Source organism: Lemur catta, chromosome 1 (genome assembly GCF_020740605.2).
Source record: "Lemur catta isolate mLemCat1 chromosome 1, mLemCat1.pri, whole genome shotgun sequence".
Taxonomy (NCBI): Eukaryota; Metazoa; Chordata; class Mammalia; order Primates; family Lemuridae; genus Lemur; species Lemur catta.
Genome location: NC_059128.1, coordinates 174,615,966 through 174,623,348, shown reverse-complemented (window position 1 = coordinate 174,623,348; position 7,383 = coordinate 174,615,966). Strand labels below are relative to the sequence as shown.

The window sequence follows — 7,383 nt, the reverse complement described above, 5'->3', positions numbered from 1 at the left end:
CTGAGAGTAGGAGTGGGGAGAAGAGATGGGGGAGGTTTCACGGAGAAGAAAGCATTTGAGCCAGTTCTGAAGAAGCAGAATTTTGTCTGTTGGTTGGTGGGGGTGGAGTGTGAGGGAAGTACTTAGGACAGCATCTGATACATGGTTGGCCCTCAGGAAAGATTAACATTCATATGTGCCAATTACTGAAGAATCTGCAGACTGTGCCTCCTGTTCTGTATGAGGGGATGGGGATAGAAGAACAGGCAATAAACAAGCAAACAAGAAATGATCAGAAAGTGACAAGTGTTGTATGTGAAATTAAAATAGAATGATGCTTTGCAATCTCCAATCCAATTGAATTTATTTTCAATCTTGGATCCTGTCATGCCATTTCAGTTCTGGGCCTCTTCCTTCACTCTTGCCCTGACCTATAATTGAAGTCTAAACAATTTTCTGCTCTTACTGAAGATGTTACTTCCTCCCCCATCAAGCCTCTCCCCCAAGTCAGAGACCCTGCTTCTGTTTCCATAGGAACCTATACTTTCCAACTCAAGGAGCTCATCACATTAGACCTTAACTGTTTATAGTCTAAGATTAGAAAGTGACATCATCAGCTGAGATGAAGGGAGAAGGAATGGGACTGGTTGTGCCTAGTGGTGTTCTGGCAATGCCACAGGCTGATTTTTGTCACTGAAAAGTGAATATATGCAGGTTTTCAATCAAATCCCCAGTCCTATTTCTTTTAAAAATGTTTACCAAGGCTGAGCACAGTGGCTCACACCTGTAATCCTAGCACTTTGGGAGGCAGCGGCAGGAAGATCATTTGAGCTCAGGAGTTGGAGACCAGCCTAGGCAATAGTTAGACTTTGTCTACAAAAAATTAAAAAATTATCCGAGCATGGTGATGCATACCTGTAGTCTCAGCTACTCAGAAGGCTGAGGCAAAAGGGTCTCTTGAGCCCAAGAGTCAGAGGCTGCAGTGAGCTATGATGACACCCCTACACTCTAGCCCAGGCAACAGAGCAAGACCTTGTCTCAAAAAAAAAAAGAAAGAAAGAAAGAAAAGAAAAAGTTTACTAAACGTTTACCCCTAAAGAGTTAAAAACAAAGGAATGTAGACTTCTTCCCTAGAGCGAGTCAGACAAGTGTGACCTGACTACAAGTAATACATAGGCCTTTATTAAGAACTAGTTAAGTACACTTTTAAAAATTCAAAATCACAATTATGAGCAGAATTCCCCTTAATACATTTAAGTCATGAAATTCTGGCCCTATTACTCAAACTACAAATTAAGGAGGGTGAGATAGCATGAAAATAATCCAAATGGAATTTTATAGGACTTGAAAATTTTAATTAAATTCACAATTATTGCTAAGAGACTACACATTGGTAAGAATCATACAATTTACTGCAATTAGTATTACCTTTTTACAATCACGATAAAACCATGCTATTTTTTCTCCTCCTGATGTGTTCATTCTCTAGTCCCCACACCTGCCATTTGTTTTTAAGTCTCCTTGCAGCAACTATGTTCAACAGAATTTACAAAGCAGTGCCAAATACAGTCCATGGAGGTGTTTTGTTTAGTTCAAGGGAGATTTTTTTTCTTTGAAGTTTGAGCTAGCGTTTTTAAATTCAGAGATTTTATGTTAAACTCAGGGTTTCCAGCTTTTCTTGAAAGATGGGAACATCTGGCAATACTGGGCAACGAGCCAGGCGAGGTGGCTCACAGCAACTTCTTGGGAAAGTGGCTAGGAGGTGTCTCCTAGCCAGGCTTCACCACACAGGGTGGACAAATTCTCCAAACCTGGCCTACTTGTAAGCATTTCAGTCTTCTGATGTACAATGTAATTCTTACCCAGGGGTGATGATCAAAACATTAACAACCAGTCCCCCAGGCACCAAGCAGAACTGACTTGTCAATTAGGCACAGAAGGCTCAGTACCTAGGGCTTACAATAAATTTTAGAGCCCCCCCCAAAACATGTTTTAATTTCTTTTTTAAGAAAAGGGAGGAAAAGTGGAGTGGAGAAAGCATTTAACAACATGAATGGAGCTGTAATCCCAGCACTTTGGGAAGCTGAGGCAGGAGGATCGCTTGAGGCCAGGAGTTGGAGACCTGCCTGGGCAACGTAGTTAGACCCTTATCTCTAAAAACAAAACAAAACAAAAAAAAATTAGCTAGGCATGGTGGCTCACACCTGTAATCCCAGCAACTCAAGAGGCTTGAGGGGAGAGGGTGAGTGGAGAGGGAATTGCTTGAGCCCGGGAGTTTGAGGCTACAGCAAGCTAAGATCGTGCCACTGTACTCCAGCCTGGGTGACAGAGCAAGTCACCCGTCTCTAAAAAAACAAACCAAAACAATATTTACGGCTATGAAACCTTTGCATGCTGAAAAATAGAGACCTTAATAATGATTGCCCCAAAAGCTAAAACCTCCTACACTGTGCCAATGTACTACTACTTGATGGTGCTTTCATTCTAGAAAAAATTTAAGCAGCCTTTCCCTGCTCTCTAGGCTTCAGGATATAGGGTGGTGAAAGCACAATCCCATCCATTTGTTCATTTGGCATTTATTGAGTTTCTAGCACTTGCCAGACTCTGAAGAAAGAAAAGGAAAGACAGCTAAATATCAGATCTAGCCTCTTCTGCCAAGAGAGATCTTAGCTGTTTCTAGGAATAGTCAGGGAACAGCCTTCGAGGAGAGTGTGGTCTTTGTTAAATGGAAGATTCTTTCTGATGAACTTGATTGCTTACCCCACACTCACCCTGCAACACTAGCCACACAAGTAAGATTTCAGCAGCAGCAGCTTCTCTCCTCTTCCCTATCCCACCAAAAAAATGACCTGCCTTACTTATTGTTTATATATATTAATATATAGAATTCTTTGGCAATAATACTTAGCAGTTGTATTTTTTAAAACTGCAAATGCCTGGGAGGTAAGAGATATGTAAAAATGGTGTCAAAAACCCTACAGCCTAAGAATAGGCTGGTGACGTGTTGAAGGTAACAGAAATTGCAATTTTAAATATGATCCTGATGAGAAGAACACCCTAACTGTGTAGCAGTTATTCTGTCAACAAGGTTAATAAAACCCAGGATGATCCAGATGGAATGATGTGGAAATGGGTGTTCCTAAAGTGAATGTGTGTGTTTGTGTATGTGTGTGTGTATGAGACAAAGGAGGACTCAAGGTACCCATGGCAGTTCATGAGAACCAGAAGGCAGCAACATCTGGGGAGTGTTCTCTTGCCATGGCCTGGCAGTCCAAAGGTGGGCTTGGCTTGGACCACCAGAGATTAGGCCTCACTAAACCTGTGACCTGGCTTCGGCCAGTGGGGAGCCCATATGTCCCCGTGTGACTGACACTCTTGAGACAAAACCAGTGAATATAAAAAGCTGGTGGAGAATGAAGTTATGAAGAAAAAGTGAAACAAGGCTATTTCCCTTATCATTTGTGATTTCATTTGGCTATTAGTAACACAAGTCTAACTGCACTGGTCTTAAAATACATAAGGCTTTATTTTGACATTGCTATAATGGTAAGTTTATATCAAAGAACGTGGCATACCTTTCTTCTTTTTCAAGTTTTGTTCCATTTCCTTCCTATTGACTTTGCACATTTCCTATTATTTTAATTCTTAGGTATTTTATCTTTTCTGTTGTTACTATAAATAGAACAAGTTTTTGCATTATTTATATATGTCCGAAGTAATTGTTGTTTACCTATTGATTGCTACACATTACTGTTGTGTAATGTGTTTACTGAATTCTTTTATTATTTGTATAGTTTTTCAGATTATTCTCTTGAGCTTTCAGGAATACAATCATACTTGCAAATAATTACCAGCTTATTTCCTCCTGTTCCATTTTTCTGTCTTTTTTCCTTGAATAATTACATTAGCCACTACCTCCAGAATAATGTTAAGTAAGAGGGGTGCTAATGGACATTCTTGTCTTGTTCCTAACTTTAATGAGAATGCTTTTAGAGTCCTCAAGAGGATAGGATGACTTTTGGGTTGTACGTTGAATTATATGTTAATTTTTTTAGCTAACCATGGAACTGAAACTACAGAATTTAAAATTCTCATAAAAAACTCAGGATACTGTGAGGATACACCAAAGAATGCCGATAGTCAGACAACCCTATTAGAGAAATACTGTTACAGGCTTGTGTCAAGACAAACCAGGACATCTCCATGACTTGGGAAGATAAGAGAACAAAGTAGAAATGTCCTGCTCTGTGCACCACTGGAAATGGGCAGTGTGAAGGCAGATTCAAAGGAGGACAGGTAGAAATCTGTATAGTTTCCTAGTGCTGCTGTAGCAAATTACTACAAAATTAGTGGCTTGTAGCAACACAAACGTATAATCTTACAGTTCTGGAGGTCAGAAATCCAAAATATGTGGGCAGGCCTGTGTCTGAAGGCTCTAGAGGACAATCCTTTTCCTTGCTTTTTCCAGCCTCTAGAGTTCACCTACATTCCTTGGTTCATGGGCCCGTCCTCCATCTTCAAAGCCAGAAGCATAGCATCTTTTCTTTAACATCTGCCTCCATCCTTACATCTTCTCTAACTCTACTATTTCCCTCTCATAAGACCCTTGTAATTACATTGGGTCCACTATGACGATCCAGGATAATCTCACATCTCAAGAGCCTTAACTTAATCACATCCACAAAGTCTCTTTGCCATGTAAGGCAACACATTTGCAGGTTCTGGGGATTAGGACATGGACATCTTTGGAGAGCTATTATTCAGCCTATCCACAGGATCTATAATGATATCTTTCTGTTTCTGTATTTTGTCCCTGGATGTCAAGGCACAGCTTTGATCCCACCAGAGAACTGATATGAGAATGGTCCTAATAAATATAGTCATCTCTAATCAGTTGAGTTCTGAAATTGATACTGGGGGGATTCAATGGGCAGAAGGTGTGGCTCCAGTGAAGATGGGATGAGACAGGTCCTGGTGTCAAAGGGCTTACATATAATAAATGAAGGCTGAAATTTTAGTTTGATTTGTTCACTGCTGTGTCTGTAGTGCCCAAAACAGAGTAAGTACCATGCAGGCACTCAATGGATATTTGTTAATGAATGAAATCAGCATCATTTTTTTTTGGAGCACAGAAGAAGATGGCACTGCTTGAGAGGAGTCAGGAAAGACTTCATAAAGGATACTTTAGAACCACTGGGAGTTTCTGTCCAGCTCTCAAGATTTCACCTCTGGGGCTAACTCTCAGAAGTTGCTACGAGCTTCTCAGCAGGATGAAGAACTTAGTGTTGCCTCACTTTAAGAAAATTGAAATTACACTAATTTGAAACAGACTTTAAAGTCTACCTTCCTGTACAGAGTTTGAAATAATACAAATCCCTTCTCATCCCAAATTAAAAAAAATTTTTTTTTTCAACACGTGTAATTTCTCTGCACAGGATGAATAGACACCTAACATCATTTACTATATTCCACGTGGTGGCGCTGCTGCAGCTGGTAAACAAAAACACCCACCGTGCTCTAGGTTTTCTGTGAACACACAGAACTTCTGTGAGTGAGGTTGGTGTGCTTTTTATATGTGTTGTTATAATTCAGAATCTTTCTAATTTCCTGTCATTGTCAACCAAGCTTTCACTGAGCAATTGTGCTTCTCCTAGTGCCGAAAATGTGCTAACAAATAACTTAAGAGGGGAAGTTAAATGTGATAAAACTATGGTGTACTGTGTTCATTTAGGAGAGAACAGTTGGCAAAATATTAGAGATAACAAAAATATGAGAGAAAACGTTACAGATCACCTTTCTACAGTTGAGCTTGTGCTGCTTCTCCAGGAGGGTGGTGACACTGCTGAATCCCAGCATCTATCACAGTGCCTAGCACAGAGTAGGTAAACAATAGTTGCATGAATAAATGAACGTTGACGATGACTACCTCCTAGCTCCAAACCATATATTACCTCATTTTTACTTGCACATGTAAACTAAAAAAAAGTTCCTGAAATCAAATTCCAAATTCTCAGGAGTGAGGTTCTTAATAATCCAGGTCAGGATTAGCTGCTCATTCTTGGTCTAAGCAACTATGCCTAGGGAAATCATGGAACAAAGTATAGATGGCCTCCAGAGGCTCGGAATGAATGAAGATTTCAGGGCGGGAGACAAGGGAATGAGCCAAAACTAACTGTAGATTCTATGAATAATAGAATACATGTCTCAGATACATGTACAACTATTTTTCAAATGTTTAGAGATGCCGTTGCGATTGATAGGATATTATAATTTTTTATACATTGTGATAAATACACATAACATAAAATTTACCATTTTAAACATTTTTAAGGGTACAGTTCAGCGACTTTAAGCACATTCACATTGTTGTGCAACCATCACTAGCATCCATCTCCAGAACTTTTTCTCCAAACTGAAACTGCATACACATTAAACAACAACTTCCCATCCCTCCCTCCCCTCAGTCCCTGGCAACCTTCATTCTACCTTCTGTCTCTATGAATTTGACGACTCTAGGTACCTTATATAAGTGAATTCACACAATATCTGTCCTTTTGTGACGGTCTTATTTCATTTAGCATGATGTCTTCAAGCTTCATCTGTGTTGTAGCATGCATCAGAATTTCCTTCCTTTTTGAGGCTGAGTGATATTCCAGTGTGTGTCTATACCACAGTTTGTTTATCCATTCATCTGTCCATGGGCACCTAAGTTGCTTCCAGCTTCTGGCTATTGTAAATAATGCTGCTATGAACACTGTCAAAGCATTCCTGAATTTATGGAAGATATTGTCATCATACTCTCAATCAGTGTTCCTAAAAGTACATCTGCTATCACACGCAGATCAGCAGAAAGACTGTCATTAAAGGGGTCCTCATGCTTGACATCTTTCGGAATGTTAGAACAGGAGTATGTTCAGGACAGAGGAATCAGAGTGGTGGTGTTCCATCTGAAAACCAATACCTAGGGAAAATAATGATGCCAATTAAAATCATCCTCCTTGAGAAAAGAAGATTTGAGAGAGCTATGGGAGCTGTTTACAAGGAACAAAGTCTTTTTCCTTGTGACCCCTCAAGGCAGACAAGAAAGCTTTGAATGGAGGCACAGAGCAACAGATTCTGATTTCAACTCAACATACAAAATACTTTTTTAACCTTTAGAACTGTTTAGCAATGGAACAGTCTACCTTAATCAATGAGTATTTTTCTGTGAAAACACACAGAAGCTGACTGATTATAAAAATGACTCCAGAATTAGTGAGGGGAGAGTTACAGTATCTGACCTATGGAAGACTTCTTTTACTCCAACATTCTCTGCCTTTCTAATGCCTGAAACATCAGTAGAAAAGACAAAAATGGCCGGAGTTGTAAAGTTTCCAAAGTAAATAATTACTCAGAGTAAACTTG

At 39.7% G+C, this 7,383-nt stretch overlaps 1 long non-coding RNA gene across 1 annotated transcript; it reads right to left on the bottom strand.

The window, feature by feature from the left end:
- Positions 1 to 2,103: 2,103 nt before the first annotated feature.
- Positions 2,104 to 6,519, bottom strand: LOC123630135. Its single transcript, XR_006732597.1, has 3 exons — positions 6,500 to 6,519; positions 5,773 to 5,847; positions 2,104 to 2,132 (listed from the first exon to the last, which is right to left on the bottom strand). It is a non-coding gene; the product is annotated as an uncharacterized LOC123630135 (long non-coding RNA).
- Between the last annotated feature and the right edge of the window lie 864 nt (positions 6,520 to 7,383).